This window comes from Oreochromis niloticus, linkage group LG4 (genome assembly GCF_001858045.2).
Source record: "Oreochromis niloticus isolate F11D_XX linkage group LG4, O_niloticus_UMD_NMBU, whole genome shotgun sequence".
NCBI lineage: Eukaryota > Metazoa > Chordata > Actinopteri > Cichliformes > Cichlidae > Oreochromis > Oreochromis niloticus.
This window is the reverse complement of record NC_031969.2, coordinates 26438548-26463334: the sequence shown is the minus strand read 5'-3', so window position 1 is coordinate 26463334 and position 24787 is coordinate 26438548. Positions and strand designations below refer to the sequence as shown.

General features: G+C 38.9%; 1 protein-coding gene across 2 annotated transcripts in view; it reads right to left on the bottom strand.

The window, feature by feature from the left end:
- The window catches only part of stat5a (signal transducer and activator of transcription 5a), a 50725-nt gene extending 26232 nt beyond the window's left edge, over window positions 1–24493 (bottom strand). For both annotated transcript variants that reach the window (XM_005468847.4, XM_003442034.5), the window contains exon 1: window positions 24317–24493. The gene's annotated coding sequence lies outside the window, so the exon portion shown is untranslated. The remainder of the gene's footprint in view (window positions 1–24316) is intronic.
- Window positions 24494–24787: the final 294 nt, after the last annotated feature.

The window sequence follows — 24787 nt, the reverse complement described above, 5'->3', positions numbered from 1 at the left end:
TGTATCCTTCGCCCTCCTTCTCCCCCACAGTCCAGCTGCTCCATCATAGAGACTATGCATTATAACACCCACTCTTAGCCAGCGGTTATAAATAACATGTCACAGTAAAACCGCATTGCCCATAACTTAGATCCAGTATTACATCCAGAAACACATGGCGGTATACATTTCCACAACTACTGTGGCCCAATATAAGAACCAAATCACCTTGACAAAACACATCACCTGCAGTAAAAAAGATCCTTCATGTCATCAGAGCAACGCTGTTGTGAATAGTAAGATGAGAAAGGGCAGAAAGGGCAAGAAGCAGGGCAGAAACATGGATCTATAAAACAGCAAAAACTTGAAATGTGGCAGAGTGTAGAGCAGGAGTCAAGATGAAATCCATTATCTCAGCCAGACCAAACATCCTTATTACATCATTATCATGGATCTTGCCAGTTATTCTCCTCCACGCAAACCCTTTAAGCCAGCCAAAGTACAGCTCATCAGAGGCTCAAACATGTGACCACTTAAATTAATTCACAGTAAGTTCTCACAAAAACCGCAAATATTAATGCAGCGGCCACCTGGAGAAATTGTAACCCATGTTATTTTTTTTGATAGGGATATCTATAAATTCTGGCTAAGCACATCAGATGCAAGCAATCAAAGTTTCTGTTTTGAAAAGAGGACAACACACACGCGTGTAGACACACACAAACAGACATAGCCATATAGTGTAACGATTGTCTAAAACATTGGTTTGGGGGTTGGGTCTGGGACCAATTTGTGGATGTGTAAAACATTTATCAAACACATAAAAGGGGCTTTGCTGAGAGTAAAACAAATCTCTCTGCTAATTCACAATGAAGACACAAAGTCAAAGAATAGAGAAGAAGACATGGGAAACTTGTTGTCACAGAGAAGCGCATGACAAACAAATGTGCCAGCGGCTCACAGAGAGGGAACGGCGACTACAAGAGGATCCTTGTGCCGTCCAACCTGCCCTGAGGTACTGTTGCTATGCTCCAACCCACATCCCATCACGCTGTCAACATAAGGGAGATCATTTATTAGCTCAGTCACGTGTTTTTGTTTGCAAGCGCTTGGACACTTTTGTCGGCTGATGACAGAACTCACATTTGAATGCGGATAACTCTAATTAAATGCACCTCACATGACTCAATTAACCCTTAAAAAAGGATCACATTTGATGGCTAAATCACATTAGAAACTGAACATCTCTGCCCTGCAGGCCTTTCCATCAACCACCATGTCAGAAGGTCTTGTTGTTATTTCTTCGTGCAACAAGACCAGATCTGAGTGTGTCTGCCACCATCACTGGCATGAAGGCCAAAATAACCTAACACCCTGCAAGCAACCACTTATAATCATTCAAAATGTCCAGCAGAATAAGCTCATGAGAGTTAATTTGTGTGTATATGTGTGTGTGTGTGTGTAAGCTTGTAAGCTTGTAAAGTCTCTAAGCTAATTAAGTTATCATGGTCTTGATTTTCTCCGCTCTTAGCCAATAATCTGTTGTCACTCCTTTGCAGAAGCAACAGAAAAACAAGTTGTCAAGAACTGCCTTGGAACACACTGTACTACCTCAGAATTCACACAGATACTCGGTGGTCTCAAATGTAAGAATTATAAGAGGTTTGGATTAATTGAGAGAATTTGAGAATTTAAGTAAAAATGTTAGTGACACAGAATTGACAAATCAGACAGAAAGAACGGTCCACTGACCGTTTCACAGTCATGTAGAAAAGATAATCTGAAAGCGTGTATATTTAAGATTAGCACAAACACCAACTACTTGGGGCAAATTAGAAGACGATGTGTACAAGTCTGCACAGCAGATGCACAGAAAAACCAAGAGAAATAAAGGATGCTGTGGCTTGGATAAATGATAATATAGAAAATAAAAATGCGCATTTAAAGAGCCACAACAGCTGTCTGCAGCTGCAGCATCATTTTTTAGACTATATTATAATATTGATAAAGAAGGAATTCAGGCTACATGCAGCATACCCTAATTATAATGCTCAGAATTTGAAATATTTAAAAAAAAAATGCCACAAGTAACATTGCAAGTGACAAAATACAAACTAAAACTTGCACTGAAGTTCTACACAAATCCCGATCATCAACAATTGTTAAGGATTTGTTGACTGTGAAGCATCAGTCTCATGACGCAAACCTTAAAATACACACACTTTTGTATTGAGCGGAAATATTTCCTTTTGTATTACAATCTAAAGAACACAGACACGCCCAGACATATTTTAATCTATGAGATCAAATGTAATTGCGTAGAGATAAAAGAGAAGCTTGCAAAAGCCCCCAGGTAGCAAGTTACCCGTGGTGCTGAACCGGAGGCCTCGGGATGCCGCTGTGATGATGAGCTGCTACAACGAAAAAGAGAAGATAATCTCTGACAGGCATTATATAGCCATTTCACACAGGTGATCAATGCCCTGCAGGGTGTATTGTGTAGATGTTGTCAACACTCTGCAAACAGGATCAAGCAACCAGAAATCATTTGCTTTTTCAAAGTCTGGCAGTTTGAGCCCACCTCAGCCTTGCTTTATAAGGCCTTTGTTCTTTGACATTTTGGCAAACTGGGAAAAAAAACCATTAAAACTATGCTGAAAATCACTAGTTTATACTTGTATTTACTCCTATTGACTACTTACAATGCAATTTTTTATTTTTATTTTTTGCACGGTTTACAGTTCAAACATCTCAGCTCTAAGTGATCACATCAGCAAACAGAACAGGCCACGATGAGATAAGGGATGAAACACATTTCTCCACATACATGACTGCACATGACTATAATTTTCAAAGCTTTAGGAAAATCCCCCCAATGATGCTCGTCCTTAAAGCAGACAAGAGCTCACTATTTTAAGTAACCAGAAGGTCATCTGCTGAGGCAGAAATGAAAAGTGAAAACTGTCATTCCCCCCACCCCCATATGGGGAGACCCACAGGGAGTCAGATCAAAGAAAACATGCTGGTGGTCTGAGATAACAACGCACCCAGAACCTTGGAGATGTTATCTTGTTTCAAGATAAACTTTAAACGTTAAGGATGGGCTGCTTTGGGACAGACTTTATACATGGAAATAATGACATCGATTTTCAGAAATCCTCTCCAGTAAGAAAAAAGATTTTTAATCCAATCCTAAAGCTATTACAGGATTTTCTGTTGCATAGTATATAATCTTGCTCAAAAGCAAAGCAATAATGCTTTACAACTAGATATAAGACTGCATGTCTTGGTATGATGAAGAGGCTTGCAGTAGAGGTTTGCTCTTATGGAAAGTGCTACAGACATGTTTTTAGAAAGACTGCTTGTCACAAAGAGGAGTACAATGGTTTGCTTGTCTGCAGACAGCTGGCATTGTGGGATTCAGAAAGGTACAGATAATGGGAATGGGACAAGTTTGGTGTCTGCATCGATCACCTCCCTGTTTTTGTCTAGGAATTTTCTCATTCTGTAGTGAACACGGAAATTCCCTCAGAGAATTCTCTGTTCTTATTCAGTGCATGAATGTGCATTTGAAAGAAAAGAAATCTAAAATAAAACAGCCATTAGTAAAGGATAATGGTGTGACGCTAAAGGTGCTGAGAAAATCAGAGTGCATTAAATGAAACGTGATTAATGGCAGAAGTCAACTTTCCAGTAGGAAATCTTGCTAAAACAAATGAAATGTCAACTTGTTTGCCTGTAAACACGATCAAGTTGAGCAACCAAAACAGCCACATAGGTACATCTAAAGGTCTGAAAGTTCTTGTCAATATCAGATATTATGACGTCAGCATGTTGCCTAACAACTGCCAACCAAAGCATTAACATGACCTATTTGTAGCATTATTAACCTATAGCACCTTAGAATAGCAGTGTAACACTTTAATTTCACTGTAATAACATGTCATTTAAATCCCAACCTTTTTTTAGCCACGATAAATTATGACTTTATCACGTTGCTTAGCAACCACCTAACAATGGACCAAAATCCTAGACCAAACAATACTGTAGCATGGGCATGTATAAATAAAGAGTATACGTAATAAAAAGATGCGTCAGTGCTATAACCAAATGAATAATGATTAGTGACATCTACTTTCAACCGCTGCCTTATTCACAAGGGGTCACTGCAGCACAGAGCTCCACATCTTTGATTTTGTTTTGTCGATTTTTATACCAGATGAACCAGTGAGGATCGAACCAGGGCAATCTGTAAACCACTACACTATAGAGCCACTAAAATTACATTTAACTGTGAAAATATTATTTTTTGGTGATGTATTACAATAATTATCTGAATATATGTGAATGCTGTGGTACAGCTATTTCCCCTCCCTCATATAAGCATGTTTATTTCTTTACCTATATGCATTCATCACACCCAGGAAAAAATGACCCTTATATGGACATTATTTATAATCAAACAAACATAGGGAAAAATCTGGTCTACAGAAGGGGATCGGAAGGGATTGGAAAATAACTGGCACGGGAGTTAAGGTGCTCGCTCAGCTTAAACTGGAAAATGGCACAGTATATATATTTCCAGTGGTCTCAGTTACAGGATACCAACTGCAGCGTCTGTGCTTGGTACCTACCTTTCTTTTCTGATTAAAATCCAGACCTTAGCAATCTGTTATTTCTGCATTACTGATATAAGCTGTGCAGCCTGCAGTCTGATTGATGAAGCAATAGTCAGTGTGAAGTGAAATGAATCGGGGAGACATAATACACCACAGCCAACCGATCCTGCTGGACTGCGCTGTCATGCCTCTAAAATAACGCTGTGTGTCATTGACCTGCCCCAAACTAACAAGCAAATGGTACTTAGGGTTTGGGAACAGACTCTACTAGATTTAGCTAGTCAAAGATACTTTCTTCATGCAGCTTTTCGCACATTTCTCTTGTGAGCCATTTTTCGACAGCAGAGAAGGCTTACTTTACATGCAGCCATTGAAGCCTTTTGCAACCTTGCAAAAGCAAGAGACTATTTAAAGTAAATGACCTGCTACAGAAGCTGTAATATCTTTTCAAGCTATTTTGATCATTAGTTCAAACAAAGCAGCTTTTCGAGTACACAGCGAGTACACTTTAACTCAAAATATGTTTATAATTTACAAAGGCATGTATACAGAAATTATCAAGGAGACATGTTGACACTCAATAGCGGTTGAGTAATTTTAGAATTAATCTGAAAAACAAAATTGCAACAAAACATATGCAGCATGCTGCGTCATCCAGCACTTCAGTGGGAGACGGTGAATGCTCCTTGCAAAAAATTTGCAGCTGTAGGTGCCGATTCCCTAGCAGCGTGACCTCACTGTGCTCAGCTGGCTCAATAGACTTAAAAGCCTTTGCCCTAAAATCCTTCCAGAGTTTGACCAGCTAACATTCTACTTTGTTCTGACGCCTCACACTTTCCAACCATGTGAACAGGCATCTAAGATCAAGTCCAGGTATCTGAGGTGACAAGGTTGAAACCTGTGTGAAAAGGAAATCGCTTTGTAGTACCTTCAAATAAGAGACCGAATCTCTCTTTTGTTCAAGTGCAAGATAAGCTTCATCTTGTCAATTGGGTGCAAAGCTTAGCTCTGACAGAATAAACTGTCACAAAGCACAAAAATATTCACAATGAAAGCTGGTCACGTGGAATATTCCCTTTCATAACAAGAATGAATGCAGTTCAGGTCTCTCTATATCAATTCAGTATAGGTTTGGTGGAGCATATGCTTTTTTCCTTTGTGTATATAACTGCTCAGCATGCACATGTGAAACAACAGTATGTGCTTGTTTGTGTGCATTTTATTTTATGATGTAGGAACAGATACAGAAAATATTTAAACAGATGGAGTGGCTTCCAATCCTTTCTGCACAGAATTCAGCACAGCCAACATAAAATCCTGTCAAGACAGTAGATAACAATGTTACATTTACATATTTTCATTAGTGAATACAAATGTCTTGTACTGGAAAAAAATAGTCGTATGCTCTACAAAGAAGTAGAGCAGAAGAAACAGTTTAGACAACTTCCACACTTGCTAAAAAATGACTACAGACACACTAATTCTTCCCTTTCAGTGGCGGATGTGAACTTCAGCTGTCAGTGCTCTGCTCACAGAACTTGACAGTTGTGTTGTTGCTTGCATATGCTGTGAGCATTTTAAAAGCCCCACCTCCACCACGGGAACTCCTTGCAGACAGTGTCACTGATCCCCACCCCCTGCTGAGCTGAGGTCAATCTTTCCTTGTGGGCAGTGACAAAGTGGGAGCTTAGAGATAAGACATAATTCATATTCTATGTGAACACAAGATAACTTGACAGTAATGTATCTATGTGTCTAGTGAGAAAACAACAAGTTACAAATCTTGTTGTTATCCAAGTATTTCAAAGTGTGAAAAGCAAATAACACAACAATGCAATGCATAGAATAAAATAAAGAAGTGACTTCTTTAGTTTATTAAAAGCTGTTACTTCTGTATTTGTCTTATCTGTCACTACCTTGCCCACTACAGTGACGATCTTATTTTTCCTCTTCTGAATGATGAATGTGGCCTATGCTACATGTCAATATTCGCACAGAGTGAATGTGGGTGTTCATGTCTGCACATATGGGTGCACTGATGCATTTGGGTCTCAACTACAAAGCACGAGTGGATTACATTATATAATATCAAGCCCAGAGGGAGAGTTAAATGTGGACACAGCCTCACACTCTTGCAAGGGGAAGTAGGAATGCCAGTTTATTGGAGTGGAGCCACTTTTGGTGCAGTAGCCAGCAGCAGAAAATCACTGAGCAGAGCCACACAGCAGGGGAGACCAGCTAGTCAGTTGTCACTGTCCAGCAGTCTGCTAAAACGAGACATCAGAGCAGGGTAGTGGCAGCTGACTTAGAAAAACAGACACCGGTCATAGACTCAAACTGTCGCCCTTTACATTCAGAGCCAATCAGCAGCCACAACCCATGCCTAGATGTAGGGGGTGTTGTCATGAACTACAGTGATTGAATGAGACCTGATTGCAGAAACACCACACAACTTTATACAAGCCTGTGATTTTAGCCACATTATCTAAAAAATGTTTGAGAAATAAGAAGTCCAAAGTGGAAAAATAAAATATCTAATATTAATCATTAAGATAATCATCGTAGTAGGAATAAAAGTGTGCATTTCTAGCATCCATTGCATTACAGAAATAATTGGTAATGTTGCATTTTTCAGTGTAATGAGTGTTTATAACAGTAAAGGTAGTAAAATTAGTCCATTTTCATAAACTCGCTGAGGAATTTTCTTCTAGGTTTAAGACTAACTATACAATACCAAACTACTTAGGTATTGTTATTACTCTCTTCTCCCTACCACATACCAAATAAGTAAATGAATAAAATAAAATGGAAAGGAATGAAAGAATCGCATGTTTAGAATAAAAATGACAAATATGATAAGTGTCCAAGTGTCCAAGATGAAAACATCATGTTTTTCTAAAAAAGAAAAAAAGAAAAAAAACCCATCTGTTTACAATTAAGTAGATCACAAAACAGCAAATTCTCAAGTATGAGAACCTGAGACCAAGGTCTAACTAAAGTATTTTAAAATCTCTCTCCAGAGTTTTTAAATCACAAAAGAGACAGAAAACAAAACATGACTACGATCTAGACTATGACAGATTGCGTCTTGGGTTCACAAACATACAAACTACTATGATTCTCTTCCGATAAGCAACACTTATCAGCAGGATGCATTAGCTTTGCTAAGCCAGCCCACAAATTGTATTTTGCTCACTCTGGTCTGGCAAGATTTGTGAACTAATATGGGTTCCTTGAAGGATGTTGTGCTTCATGGAAACATTTTTTTTAAAACTTTTAATGGAATACACTAGGCTGCCATTGGATATTGTGCAAAATTTGGAAACTAGATAAAGAAAAAACAAGCTGTTCTTCCAAGTTGTCATAGTAAATTTAATTTGAATTCAAAAATCAGATCATCCAAATATTGTCCATGTATCACTGACTGATTTAACATCCTGCTGTTGGACACAGTAACCCTGAAGACTATAACCTTAACATGTTTGCTTCAAATTCATTTCCTGTGAGCTCACCACTGTTGATTAAAGAGTGGGCTATTGACTAACACTCTTTTGTTAGCCATTGTTACCAACAGAAAAGCACTTCAATACAAACAGCAAGCTACGGTTTCTGCCAACTGGAGAAAACCCCTTTCCCAAATAATCACCTAGCACGAAGCTTAACCTACATACAGCATGAACTGGACACAATGAACATGCAACAGATCCAGATAAATAAGATCACTGGTCCGTATGTTAGCTGAGGGCATTTAGGGTATTTGTCATAATGTCCCATCCCTTTGAGTTCTTTATCAAGCACATTCAGTGGGAACTTTAATCTGCTTTTGGCAACATGGTGGTTTTTAAATCTCAGCTGCTGTGTCATTGCCATTGCATGAATTGACAATAAAGTGCATTCTGTCTCATAGACATGTCACAATTAATGTTGCGGCCTATACATTTTCCAACATAACGCTTTTATTAAAGATGATTTTATCTTTGTTTTTTACTTCTGGTGGATGTTCTAGATAGCAATTTGCCCAAGACAAAACAGAATTCCTGAAAATTAATACTGTTCAACTGTAAATCTCTAATTAGACTCCAGTTATTTATTTCAGCTAGTGTAGCAGAGCGGCACATTGGCACTGAAACTATTCTTCATATGCAGGACCTGGCAGGGGAGGCCTTGTCACGACTCATTTTCCAGATCTGCTAACAGGGACACTGGAGAGAAAGCTAAGCCAAATTAGTACCTGGCACATACATAGAGAAACGCTTAAAATTCAGTTCAGCTGACGTCTACCAAAACAAATGTAAAAATAAATGAATTTAAAAGGCAAATAAGGAATATATCAATAAAAAAAAATAATGAAATGTTAAAAAAAAATGTCATTGACAAAAGATAACATTATAGTTACACTGGTTAGTTACACAGGGTAGTCCAAATGACTTTTTTACAAAAAGCTTCCATTTGTCGTAAAACGGTAATATATTCATCACTTAAAATCATGTTTGCAGCACAAATATAGACGCCATATAGAAAACACACTTAAAAAACAAATGCAGAAAAACTTTTGCATTTTTTTAAGCATTTCTGCAGGGAGGGGGCTTCTTTCGTTTTCCTACATAACAGGGTACAAATATCTCTCACACTTTGATCCTGCTTATCAGGCTATCAGCCAACTGACCCCCTCTGGCACCATCCTTATTGTCTTCCCACATAGCATGTTAAATAAAACTGACAAGTGGACAAACATCGTAAAGGCCTAAATAGGACCGGGTGGTGCAGATTCCCCAAACGGGATCTGTAAAAAGGGCTGTTTGGCCCCTGAATAGCTGCAATAAGACCTCAGATGAATGTATTACCTAAACCCCCCAGACTTACCAGAGGATGAGAATAGATGTTCAGAAGCTATTTGATTGTAAGAGAGCAAAGGAAATTAAACCTAGTGAGTTAAATCTCACAAAACAGAAAATTCAATTTTATCGTTATTGGATAAACTTGACAGTATTCATCTCAAATGGCTGGGCTGAGGATTGCTAGTGTAGATACCCATTTACATACGTACATATGCATACAGACATTCATCTTGTTTACTTCTAAACTTGTTTGTTATGAAATTGACATTCCCTTTTCTCAGTTTGAGTTAATGATGATGCTCTTATTCGCATCCTTCTAGAGACAGTTTTCTCGATATTCAATGTAAACTTTTACGTAACGCATTATTCTTAAATTTTGCTAATATTTTCACATTTTCACATTAAACAAACCAAAGCGTTTGTAACTTCCCCCCAGAATGGCTATTAAAGCAGGATAACATCGCTTGTCTGTGCTTTCTAAACATAAAAATAATAAAAGCTGGATCACAAAAATATGGTTTGGGTTAAAAATACCGTCATGTTATGGGTACACAAGTCTTTGTAGTGCATACAGTCAAAACTTGCTTTTGGCAATTTAATTAAGACAGCTGGGGGGGGGGGTTTGCGGACACAACTGATAGTGTTTTGGGGAAAACTTAATTAGGCAGTTAATAAATGACAAAGAAGAACTGTATAAAACGATGCTTGCTGGGGAGGTTTTTCCAACATGAGTACGTCTAAGTGAATTAACATTTGGTTATACTGTGAGCTCGCCTTTAAAACAAAGACAAATAGTTTATATGGATACTATTGTCAAGATTGAAAGCATATACACATATGCAATGATTTGTGTACTGCTGTCTAGTTTTCTCTTTATTTTCATTATTTGCAGGCTACCCTATAAAAGCAGCACATTTTGTAGTAGTTTTATGAGAAAACAGGAGTGGGTCAGTAGAGACAGGGGATAAAGTGGGAGCCAGAGCAGATTTCAGCACTAGGCTTATCCTGTCCTTTGGTGGAGGTAATAAAACACAACCAAAAAAAAAAAAAGAAAATTAAAAAAGAAAACAAAAAACATATCACACAGCTCAAAAGAAACTGCAAACATAAGCTATGTACTCTGCCATTGCTATCTGTAGTGATGAAATACAGAACCTCATTGATCTGACATTTGACCAAACACAACACTGCATTTCCAATGACACTGACGTTTCCATTGTTTGCCTGTCCATTCTTTCCTATGTTGACAAGGCAGCTCCTTCCTAATTTCATTCATGCAGTTTATCATGCAGGCTATTTCTGTTCTGTCTAATTTAATAAATAACACTTCTCTCTAGCCCAACCTGACTGACTATGAGTAACCAAGTAATTTCCCTGTAGACAGATGTATGGTAAGAGGGCCTTGCTTCATAACCCTCATTGGCATGAACTCGGGCTTCCTGTTGTGTGGGGAGCTGTTAGGAGTCGACTATGCACTGCATGAGTTTGCATCCATGAGGAAAATGATCAGATTAAGGTTGTTCAATCAATGCTTTTCATCAGCAAGAAGAAAACCCCCCCCGAAAAAACAAAAAACAGGCAGCTAAATTGGTTTAATACAGTCTATCACGGGGCATTTGGAAGTGATCACATTAGTTAGCCTCTATAACTATAACAAAATTACCTGAGAAATTCAAATCACACCAAATTCATCTGTATTTAAACATCCTAATTCTACAACATTTGGCTTTTATTTTTAAACACAAGAACTTCTGTTCTTGTTCATTTCCTGTTTCATTAATGTTTATGAAGTAATTCAAATGAAATCAAATCACTCAAGAATCACTCAAGATACACTAGGAAAAACCAGGTATGATAAGGGACTTTGTGACCTCTACACAATCTCAGAGGCACATCATGTTGCAAGAATCAAGCAGAGGGTTTGTGTGCATACACGCTGTATTTGTGTGTGGCAGGGGGAGGGTGGTAGGCAAATATGGGTTATGTATTGTTGCAACATCTTCGAACTAGTCCAACGACAATCCAGCCAGCATCTATGAAAGTATCCTTGAGAATTCATTTCTTAGAATAGGGTTTATACTGAATTCCTTTTTTAGATTTCACTGTTGCTCTATATCCAGTACAGCTTTACTGGTGCTGGAAGGTAAATCCTCCTCTCTTTCACCCTCTTGTTTTCCACTATATCAGTGCATCTGTAAACACCAATGCACGTAACTTTAGAGAGCTCTACCTTTGATCTTTCCAGCTCGTCATGTGTCAGAGGTCAGATAGCTGCACTTTCTCACACACAGTATCTTAACTCACTCACCAGACCTCTGCCCAGCCCTGACCCCACACACACCCCCACACACAGTTGCTTCCCTTACCGTGTCTCCCCTCCCTTCATGGCAAGCTCATTGCTTTCAGTAAAGGTCAACTCCACCTTTACCCCACAGAGAGCTCTGCCCCCACAGCAACAACAGCACTAGCACCATTTTATGAAAGAGAACAGATCTTGAAACTTTAAAAGGTGCAATATACAGTGCAGGATTTTGAATTTAAATGTTTAAACTCTTGGAAGCGCCAACTGGTCGGCAAACACTCATGCTCTCTGAATGGTCGTGAAAATTTAAAAATGTAAACTTTCAAAATGGTGACGCAAACCAGAAACGGAGAACGTTTCCCAGTGAAGTTGTGATTCAGTGCTTCAGTCGATACATTTCAAAAAGTGCAACTTTGGATTGGTGGTGCCCACACAAGTAGCAGCTTTTCCAGTAGCTCTGTATGTTTAATACATTTTCTTACTTTTTTAGAAAACTTTTATTTGATTCTCTCTAGCTACAACTTTGATATATATTTCTTGCTATGGATATAACAACTTTGAATCAGTAGCAATATTACTGTTTATACCAACGATGAGCTGCTCACTGAAAACAATGGGACATACCATAAGCCTTTTAATCCATACCAGAGGAATTAAGAGACTCTTTTAAGGCAGCAGAGATACTGCTAAGCTCAAGGCTATGATACTGCGGAGCAGTGGAGATAGCAGCCTCCATTCCTTCAGGCGTCATGAGGAATGTAAACTCACTGGTTAATAAGACTGACAAGCTGGCTGCCAAGTGAGGAATCCAAAGATCTACAGAGTGTAGCTTAATGGGCTTCACCGAAATTCAGCTAATGCTGATCTGTTGGGAGAGAAAACAGGAACCCAAAGCTAAGTGAAAAGTGCAAAGGCAGGATTCTCGCACGTTTTTTTATCAACAACAGGTGGTGCAACCCAGGGTATGTGACTGTAAACAAGATCTGCCGTTGCGATATCAAACTGTTGCTTGTAAGTCTCTGACCGTATGTCATGCTGATGGAGTTCTTGCACGCTATTATTATTGGTGTTGGTGTTTACATTCCTTCATGGGTGCTTGCAGAGACTGTGTGAGACAATACTCAGCCTGGTTTGCCTTTTACCCAACTGTGAATAGCCCCACCAGGAACAACACAACAAGTGATCTCGTCTATGCTAATATGATGAATGCAAACAGAATCACTCCCTGGCCCCACTAGGAAAATCAGTTGAAAACCTGGTCTTTCTACACCTCAGGTTCAAGCCACCAGTGCAGAGGCAACCCGCTACCACACCTAAGAAAACGGTCGAGCAAAGGAGGCTCTAGGGAACAGCTTTGAATCTACAGATTAGAGTATGCTAAAAGACTGAGGACAAAGGTTTCAAATTATACCACTGAATACATCCACTTCTGTATGGATGTTGTGGTTTTCAATAAAACTGCTGCTTTTCAAATGACAAGGCTTGTTTCACGTGTCAAGGATCTCCTCATTAGTAAAACAGAGACCACACAAAGCCGATACACGGACAGGTTGACCTAAGGCTGAGAGAGACAAAGGAATCATACAGAAGAAAAATGAAACAGAATTGTAAGGAGAACAATGTGAAGGAGGTCTGGAAAGCATGAAAATCATCACAGAACAGCCATGGTGCTGCAAACCAGTTTATCCACTTTTTTCTTTTTTCTAAAACAGGCTTGCCCTGTCCATGCCACCTGGCCTGTTATCACCCCCACACCTCCGCCGACCATCTGGAGAAACACAAACAGTTCTCAACACCTAACCTCCCCCACCAGACATAGAAGCACATCCGGGACCTCAAAATTCTACTTTCTTCTATTATTACCTCAGATCAGGACAAAAGAGGACTGAAAAGACTGCATCAATAAGTCTAGTAGCCAAGTGTGTTCAAGGATGCTTAGGGCACATGCAGTCAAACTGGGGGAGATTTCAACATACATTCAACACAAACCTGAGACCGGGTAAAGTCCTGACCTATGGAAGACTCCATGCTTTATACAAGCCCAGAAGAAGTCACATGTCAGCGATCGGAATGATTTCAGGCCAATTATACTAACATCTGACATCATGAAGACCCTGGAAAGGCTACAGCTACATTTTCAAAAGACCTCAGGTCCATCATTCAGTAGACACATATCAATTTGCTTACCAAATGAAGGTAAGCAACTGTGATTTCTCTTATACTGTCCAACTATCCAACCCTTCATTCAGAGAGGTAAACTGACCGAGATGACTTAATATCCTGGATAATGGAGTATCTTACTGGGAAACCACAGTTTGTCAGGGAGTACTCATTGGAGACAATGGTCAGCAGCTATTTTTATCTTCAAATAGCGTTCTTTTCACCCATCCTTGTTACAATACTGCTGCCAGAAGATGGTGATAATCTGGCTGCAAGCCAACCACAAAATAAACAACAAAAAAGTGGGAAGATCATTTCTATTGAGTTCAATTTAATTTAATTTATATGGTGCAAAAATAGTGGTCTCAAGGCACGTTGTGCCGTGAGGTCAAGACCCTACAGTATTACAGATAAAACCCCAACATTCAAATGACTTCCTAAGAGCAAGCACTTGACAGCTGTGGGAAGGGTAAAAAAAACCCCCAAAAGACACTTTTAGTAGGAAAAGACCTAAGACAGAACTAGGTTAAGGGAGAGGCAGCCATCCACCAGGACTGGTTGGAAGGTCACCAAGCAGCGGGGTCTTATACAACTGATGGTTCAGGGTCACATGCTCTAGTCCTAACTCTAAGCTAAAATGGAAATTTAAGGACTAGTTTTTCTTAAACTGGTAAGAGTTCTACACATGACGGATCTAAAAACTCTGCTTCCCATTCTACTTTTGAAAACTGCCTTCCCTTAAAGAAGGGCTTTAAATTCAGTTTAGAAACCACATTTCTGAGATTTAGAGAGTCAAGCACACTAAGCTCTGTTTATCCAAATGCAGACGTAGAAAATTACAGCTAATCCAGATTTTTATATCTTAGAGACATACCTGTACTTTAACAAAGCGATTGGTGACATCTCGTCTCAGGTAGATATAGCCAGCGATCATCTGTACAGCAAATGTAGAGTATGAAGTTTGCTTTAATAATGCTGCCTAAGGAAAGTATGAATAGCATGAGATGTATTGGTCCCAGTGCAGAACATTGTGTTTGGGAACTCCTGAAGGTTTGTTGTGCAATTCATTACGCAATTTACCAAATGATATTGTGCCAATGACACTACAAGCAATTTTTGAATATTAAATTCAAAAATAACCAAAAATCACAAATACATAAGTGTTTTTATATAAGTAGTATAAAATGTTGCTTCTTGATTAAGCTTATCAAAAAGCACAACACACTCAGTAGAGGGAGTGTTTGTCTGTTGTCAGTGAGAGAGAGCAGTGTATGAGCTATAATGTTTTCCCAGAGGAAATCCATCCTTTTCTTGTGAATTCATTTAGAGCTTCCAGGATGTCAGTTTGTTAGATACTTGTTAATAGCCAGCCACCAGAATTACAAAAAAGGGATTTTTCTCTTATACATATAATACACATATATATAGTACTATTTACACAGCATGTTAACAGAATAGCTCTTGACACATGACAACTTTCAGATATATATTTTGATAGTATTTTTTTGGGACATATGGGGATTTACCATCACAATGGCCTGCTGCTATATGTGGCAGAGCTGCTCTTGATAGAAATACCATCCTTTAGAAACAGAAAAACAGGATGGAGCTCTCACCTCTGCCATATTAAAATAGAAAAACAAAGGCATCAACCTTACGATCCTGTATACATGGTAGCTGTCTGAGTGATTACGGTAGTGGCAGAGGGATTATCTGGATAAGCTAAACATGGACACAGAGGTTATACAGAGTACCACAGCTATATCCTCCCTCTTGGTCACACTTTTCTGAATTCAGTGTGAATTCTATACATTTGCATTGTGTTTGATAATGCATAATTAAAATACTCCTTGACATACCTCATCTATACAACACCTAATCTCATATTAAGTTTCATTGCACGTCTTTGGTTCCTTCTATAGCATCCTTCCTGATTATATTCATGGTCACCTAATACTCACGAGAATACAATTGTAGTGTCCAGCCTGCAGAAGCATCACAGCAGTAAATGCTAGATGATTAATCCTGTTACGCTGGGCAAAATAATTCCTTCATTCCCCATTATTGCACTTGACCATCAGACTTTAGTCAACTTTGTTGAATGAAGACAGTTTTCAGTATAAGCTACACTGAAAAGAACAGTATAGAAAAATGTGACTGCAATCTGTGATCACTAAATGAAAGACTGAATAAAAACATATGTAGAATGACAAAGGTGTGCTGCATTACAAATACAGCATAGTCCTGCATGCCCGTTCAGTGAATGTAAAGGAAGTTTCTATAGGTCTTTCATCTCAATAGGTAGGCTGCCTTTCAAATTTTGAAGAGAATATCAGCAGTTACATTCCCTGTAACTAAGGGAATATTTGTCAATTTATAATTCATAACTTTAAAGTTTATACACATACTGCCTCATGCTTTTCTCTGTGTAAAGCAAAGAAAAAGGATAACAGATCATGTGAGAATGAAAAAAAGTGTTAAATGTGATTTGATGGTATTGCCACACATCATTAGCCATAGTGCAATATCTTCCCCTAACCCCATGTCTCAGTGTATTTTTTTTTAAGAGTCCATGTGACTAACTCACATGGTCAAAAGCAGACAGAAACATTGATTTGGACGTAATTATCAACTATATCGAACAGACTAAAATCTCGTATGTTTTTCTGTTAATACTTGCCAAATATTCAATTGAAACATTACACAAGCCTGGGAAAAGGTCTGAATGTAATCTTAAATAGATGTAGTTACACTCTTTGGCCTAAATACCAACAGTTTGTTTTGTGGAAACTAAACTAACACGCTAAACATTTGCTTTAAGTCACAGATATTACAGGCACAAGCGCACAAAAATAAAATAAAAGAGGAAGTGAATCTTTGTTGTGCTAACATCCAGCAATCACAAGAATGCAATGTGCTACATCACAACCATTCTTTAAATAAAACGCCAAAAGTACCTATGTAATGATGATTTGTTTTGCAGTAGGAGTGGTGGGTTAGCTGGAGATGTCATGCAGGGCTCATCCGAGAGCCTTGTTAGGGATATTCTGCTGTGGTCATGGATGAATCCACAGGATCAATACAGGATAACAGCTCTACAAATCTAGACCGACTTTGCATTATACTGTGCCAGTGACTCTACAAGCAAGAATAGAGACAGAGAACATTTACTTCTCCCTTTTGTTGGTGTATACATGTTACACTACATAGTTTAAACGTGCAAAAACATCAGAGAAGGCAGCGAAATTCATATACACTGTTAAATAATAGAGAGATCTGGTCTTCTTTGTAATAATCAGAATGTAACATTCAACCCAGTTTTACTCTAATCCAACACACTTTAATCCACTCTACAATCAAATATAAATGAAACATAAGCCTCAATAATTGAGAAATCTTTTTTTTCTTTTTTTATCATTGTAATCACTTTTTAATCAAATGCTCCTTACAGTAATCTTGTGCAGATGTTAGCCCTTTCCCCAGACACTAGAAAGCATCCATGACCTCAATCTAGTTGGACAAAGCACACACACATGCACACTTAGACACAGAAAAGCATTCAAACAGGGCTCATGAATAATGATAACCAATTTAATTGCTTATGTTGTGTCTCCCATGTGCATACACAAGCTATCTGTGTGTTGCCACTGTAGAAGCAATTGCTAAGATAATTTCATCAACTAGCAGAATATTTTTTTCTACTTTGAGTATATTGTCCTGTTTGTCTCCAACATTTTCTTCCTCCCCTACAAACTTTATCTGTGAGCTACCAGTTGGGTTTCCAATATGTCTCGTTTGCTGTAAGCCTGTAATAGGCTTGAACACAGCAGTGGTGGCAGCAGCAGTTAGGTATCATCCAGCTCAGTTAAAATACTACGTGTCTCGCTCGATCTCTCTCTGCAGACATTACTGAAGACCCGTTTTTAGCATCAATAACTTGCAGTGCAAAAAGTAGCACTGTTTCTTTTAGAAAGAAAATCTATCCTCTATATTCATGGCATATAAAGGCTATAACAACAACAACAACAACAACAACAAGTTGCAGTGCTAAATTAAGAAAGGCATCTCTTTACTAACTTGCAAATAGCATAATAACTGCAAACTAGAGACTGCAAAACATCTTGTACAACGTCTTTTACAATGTCTTTTACTGGTGTTTTCTGCCCAAGATTACAACGAAATGCAATCATGTGCACTAGGCTTTGTGAGACTTTTTAGTATTTAATCAGTCCGCTGTCCTGACTGTACACCAACTCTACATTTAATTTGCCTGGTTGTCTGTGCTATCTAATTGTATGCCAATAAGCCATTCAATATAATTGATTGCTGCAGTTTACCTAGTTTGCCTAATTATACTAGCCATTGTCACTTCAACTCTGATCTATGTGATCTGTCTTAATGGTAGCTGCTGAGTGGAGTTTACTTTCAGGTCTTGAACTGCTACAGAATTCGGGCCATGATGTGCTTAACAGCAGCTCTCAAGATGCTGTAAACGTTGTAAAAAAAAAAAAAAACGTGACTGTAAGAGGCAAAAAAAGCCATGAAAAATGATGTTTAACAGCACGCTGAGACCTGGCACTTTCTTTCCTGTCTGCTGTCTGCTTCCTCTGTGGCAAGAGATGCGGTCACCTGGCCTCAGGTTACACTGCATTTCAGGGTAGACACCTAATTAAAGTGATATGTGCTGGGATGTTAAAAAGGGCAGCCCTAAGATGAGCTGAGGAGGATTTTGTCTTTGCCAAGTTTAATACTAGAACAATTAAACATCTAATAATAATAGTTTTAATAATAGATTACTGCAGAGAAAGGAGTCTACAATAATGTTATGCTAAGTAATACTGACATAAACATTGAATCCTTACTGCAAGACTTTATATTGACACAGAGGAAGTTTCTTTTCTTTTGTTTGTTTGTTTGTTTTTTTCTTTTTTACATTACCTGAGACTTTGCTGCATTAAAATGCACTATCTGGTCCCATTAGAAATTTCCAATATAGTTACAGTCTTTTTCCTTTGCACCAGTACTGATGCAGACATTCAACCAGCTGATGCATACAAATATGTTTTCAGTGGTCCTCTGAGTGATAATCTACACTCCTCTTAGAAGTAGGCCAGCAGGTCACCTGTATCAGGTCACGACCCACAACAGAAATAGCATTACTGTCAAAAATAAACAGTTAAAACTGCAAACAAACATTTAATAAAAACTTTTTTTTAGAATATGAAAAGGTCTGGTGTATAATCCTGTGTCTGTTGTACATCATTTGTCAGGACAAAGTATACTCGCAACTGGATCAGTTTTATGATGTGCGCTTGTTAATTTGCTCATGGGTATATTGGTTATGTTAATACCGTTGCACTTCTTACCAATTCAAACAATAGAAGACCGCACTACTTATCACAAATATTGACAATATTTAGTGCACATTTTCGATAATTAAACAAAGCATCTATTCCTCTCTTTCCGCGTTCAAGACTTCATATGATACAATGTCCTTTAGGGCACAACTAAAGTTATTCATCCACATAATTCATGCATGAGAAACGAAGCATGACTCAGAGCCTAAGGCATACATAAAACATAAAAAGAGGCTGTGCAGTGTGGGAGATCAATACCAAGTGACAACATTGCAAAAACCTTTCATTAAGCTTTCATATGTTTAAACAACTACACTAACACAGCAGCAGCAAACTGAGAAGGGTTTGCTTTTTTATATATATTATTCCTGCGGTTTTTACCACAAACACAGTTTTCTCCGAGTTAAGAATCCATTTACAAGAGCTCACTGATGTCAAAGTCTTTTTTACTCACTCGGATTCCTAAGCTGCCAACCCTCAGCTGTGTATGTCTCCCTACTGAAAAGTAACAGTGTGGATCAAACCACTGGATATGACTGCTGAACACCTGCAACATTTGCCATACTCTAATAAATTAACTTTGGGGGGAGTTGGAATATATTTGTCCGCACTTGTAACATATACTATCACGAGACGTAAAACAAATTGGATACTTAGAATCTTATGTGCTAGACGTGCCTTTTGCTCCTGTGTGTTTAGGCTCCAAATGAGTATTGTGTAAACATGAGGAAATGATTAATCCAGACCATTAATCTGTTAGGTGTATTCTGGATTGAACTCTGTTCGAAATCTTTTTACGTAATGTAAAATAAAAACAAAAAATTGGAAGTATGCTCAGATTACACTGCATGCTTGCATTCACTGGAATTCATACAATGCATGTACTTTGCTATTACGACTTGTCAGTGGCTTTTTTGGCACAGTGCAAACTTACGAGTAGTCATCCTATTCTTGATGTGTCACTGAGATAATAACCCAGAGCCTTATCGTGTTTCTTGGTGTCTACAGGGTTTGACCATCATCCCCCCCCCATTCAAAGGACTGAAGAAAAGACAACTCATTTTAAGTTAGGCAAAATGACAGACAAAAGAATAACTGATAATGGGAGGGCAATTCTTGTGAAACTGCTGATAAAATCCTGCAGAAGTAATTAGCTGATGGAAATCAAACGAGTCTTGTGTGAGGCAGGCAGGGATCATAGCGTACATGCTGTGGATGCCAACAAACAGCAATGCCATTCGACAGATGGATCAGAGCACTCCTGACCTAAACTGGGCTAAAAGCTCAAGGTCACGTGACTAATGGATTAGTGTTAGCCCAGTTGAAGGAGGAGGGGGTTAGCAAGCATGTCACCACATGCTTCCTGATCACTTCCCTTTGAATGTGTTTCCCCTTTCTCTTTCACCCTGAATCTCCCCTAATCCCTGTTTGTCCGTAACTGTTATTACTACATTACTAAATGGCTGTGGTCACTTTCATCGACACACAGTTGGACCACAAGCAAAGAAACTTCTTACCCTCTTTCCATTCAAGTAATTCTTCTGCGCACTCTCTTCCTCTGTTCATAGTGACAAGAAGCTCCACGGTTATCACAATCATTAGTGTGTAAGTGACATCTTTGACACCTCAGCTCTGACTCACCAACTTAGTCAAATCAAAACCACTGCCCTATTATTCTCATTTCCAGCCACTCATGAGGTCAATGCTTAGAACAACTCCTTTGTGATAATCTTCCTAACTAACCTCTCTACTTATGTTAATGTTTTTTCTATACTTGTATGAAAGTGGGGATGGATAAAGGGAAAGGCAAAGACAAGCTTAAGGATGCTTTGACCACACGGCACAGTTGGCTTATAGCAGCGGTCCCCAACCCCCGGGCCTCGGACCGGTACCGGTCCGTGAATCGTTTCGTACCGGGCCGCGAGAGTTGAGGCTCAGGTGTGAAATGTATGGTTTTCAGGGTTTTTATCGGTTTTCAGCGTTATTTTGTTATCGTTTTTATCGTTAACTCGGTTTTCCTGGGTCTTTTCACGTGTGTTATGAATAAATCTTCTTTTTTTCGGTACCGGTACTAGTTTTATTTTGTTGTATTTATCCGCGACACCTTAAAGGCCGGTCCGTGAAAATATTGTCGGGCATAAACCGGTCCGTGGCGCAAAAAAGGTTGGGGACCGCTGGCTTATAGGACAAAACATTGAGTTTTCCTGTCTCCCCTGCTGCCATCCCTCTTGCATCAGGGGTTCCTGTCAGGGACGGCGTGTACCAGCCAACTCATGCCTGGCCAACATGCCATGTTCCCATGTCAACTGAAAATGTCTTCCTGTTCAAAGAAACTTAATTCCTATGCACAATGCACAATGCACAGGAGCAATGTAGGGATCATGCAGCATAGCATAGCTCTGGCCAACAGGGTTAAATGCTAAAAATACTTACAACTATTTCCTACAGACTGATTTAATTTTTTTTCCATGACTAAAAGAGCAGAAATGGAAAAATGGCTAAAAATATTACAATTAAAAGAAATAATAACAATAATAAAACAAAAAATTACAAGAAAATAGTCTTGAGTCATACACTGAGAGGTGTAAACATCAGTCAATGAAATACCAAAACATCCACAAATTATAAACATAAACAATTCATATCTCTGCTTCCCTGCCTTTGGGGTTATGTTCTGAAATTGTTCTTTCCCAAATGCAAAGGAGCCTAAAAGAGAAAATTGCAGCAACAAATGAAACAATTATGACAACAGCCGCTTTTTCACCAACTGATTCTAGCACTACTAAAAACTCACCTCAAGCTAATTTCTCAATTAAAATGAGGCACAAGCTACCAACTCCTGCTGCTGTATTGAGATGAGAGAAGTCAAAGAGTAGTCATAGCGTCTTCCAGAAGACATTATCACAGGAGGATGGAGGATGGCTCAATTACTCCGAGCCACAAGAAGCAAAGGCAATGTCACCCCAGTTATCAAGAAAAAAATGCTACAGGTTTATCGAAGGCAAAAAAATATGAAGTCTTCCCAGAGCAACAAAGTGACAAAAGATAAGAGGATAGTATGATCTTTGTAGCTAAGCTCATCTGCAAATTCTTAAAAATGACACAAATACAACAAAGAAACAGTGACATTTTAATGTTGTTTGCAAGATGCACAAACTGTAGACTTGGTACAGAAGGCATGCCTTTGACAGCTTTGTTTTGACCTTTAAGCACTATCCTTTCATGCTTTTGGGAAATTAAATATCAACAGGAAAAGCAAACAGTGTCAAAAATGTTCTGTTTTACAGCAACAATTGGGAGAGCTGAAATGAATTATGGAGGCACGCTCAAAATGTCCTTGCACCTTTTAAATTTGTAACTCAATTTTTATGTGAATATGGCAGTTAGTACAAAGCTGGCACAGAGCACTTATGTTAGCAGCTTTTTCACCTATTTTCAGTCCAGTCCTTGTACCCAACCATTTTCAAAGTAATGAGGTTTTTTTGTTTTTTAAGCCACTTAACACTGACCTATTAATCATTCAAGCATGAAAAGGCACCTAACTCAAGGGATGAACCAGTGTTGCATCTACACATAACAAACAACTTCATTAAATTATACCTTTGGGTACTTTGTTACTAGCAAAGTGCCTAAAGTTTGTTCCCACTTTTTTCTTTCAACACCAACAAGTTGATTCCCAAAGAGCTATTAGCTATAAACTTGGTATATCTCTATGTGGTGTGCAGTGTGTCTTAAAAAATTTGAGGAAAATAGATAAGTGCAAGATAAAAGAAGGCGTGACAGGCCTAAAAAAAATTACTGAAAGCAGATGAACATCTGATGTCTACAGCCTCCACCGTGCTTTCCTGATGTCTAGGAAAGCACAGTGGAGGCTAAGTCATGGTTTGGCACTGCATTTAAACCAGTGGTGCTGGGGTTCTTGTCAAAATTAATGTGAATTATGAATGCAGAAAAATATCATCAGATTTTGATCCACTATGCATTACCATCTGGATTGGATCTGACTGGCAAATGCTTCATTTTTGAACATGACAATGATCCCAAATACACTGCCAATGCAGTAAAAGCATACCTGAATAGAAAACACACACACACACACACACAGTGGAACACTATCAGTCATGGATTGGAATCCCGAGATCGTGGACATCAACATTACTTAAGCAGTGTGGGATCATCTTGAAAGAGAATGGAACAAAAAGGCAGCCAACATTCAAAGAAAGGCTTTGGAATAGTCTTCAAGAAGCTTGGAGAATTACTTCTCAATACTACTTAAAGAAATAAAAAGAAAGCTGCCTAAGAGAGTTCAGGCTGTGTTGACGAATAAAGATGATCACACCAAATATTGACTTTCAAGCTCACCAGCACTGTTTTTTTGTTTTGTTTTCTTTTTGCCCTATGTACTGTGATTCCATTTATGTTTGCACGTTTCTGGAAATTGCTTCACCCATTTCCTAAAAAAAAAACTTAAAGAAATGAGGAGTAGCTCAAGACTTTTTTTTTTTTTGCTCAGTACTAGATGCGAGGCTGGAAGGGTGAGTTGACCATAGAGAAAACTTAAAGCTATACATGACCGTGCGTCAAGCCTGCCATTACAGCAGCGAAGATGAAATGGTTGCTTGCCATAAATAGAGCTTTACACCTTTAACAATATACAAGCATCATAAAGAAGGGGGGAAAAAGAGATATAATATGCTGAGTAGTAGGCCAAGATGACAGCAAACTCACTGGCTCGACAGAGACGCTGTCAGCCCGAATTTAGAAATATTACTGGGAATGTTCGCGCGCGCAGGGGGACCTGCCTGTTGATTCATCCGCGTTAATAAAGCCCCAGAAATTTCAAAGATAAAATGTGGAAAAGTAGCGTACTCCAGCACAATTCATATCACTGGCATCCAAATTGGTTCACAACGTCTGCAGACGGAGAAGCGCTGCCGCACTCGCAGTTTGTTTACAAAGCGCTGTCACAATATTCTTTCGCAACGGGCACCTTCAGTGGGACAAGGCGAGGACATTCACCTCTTCGGGGGGAGAAAAGGCGAATTAAACTGTTACACTCACCTCTGTGGATCGAATGAAGTTGCTGTCCTTTTTCATAAAATGTGGGGTGAGGCTGCAGAGACGTGTGCAACCTACAACATGGACCTCTCCGTCAGTCAGTTCCCAACAGTTCGCTTCACAGTTCACTGCGCGCTCTCTCTCTTTCTATCTCTCCCTCTGTGTGTTTGTGTGTGTGTGTGTGTGTGTCTTTCTCGCTCGCTGACAAACCACCCACTTCCGGCGGTTCTTGCACGTCTGTCAAGAGTAACAGTTTCTACTGATTTCTGCCCTGATGACGGATTTCGGGAGGTTCTGAAAGCTTTTTGTCATTTAGTAAAAACGCACAAAATAAATCTGTTACAGCCGTGTTCTCCATGTTGAAACTTCAGATTTGTTTTTTTTATGTACGTTTCATCGAGTCTGATTTTATAGCTAGGGTAATCAACACGGCGTTTAATTTCAACTTTGCAACAATGCTTTGGGCCACGGTAC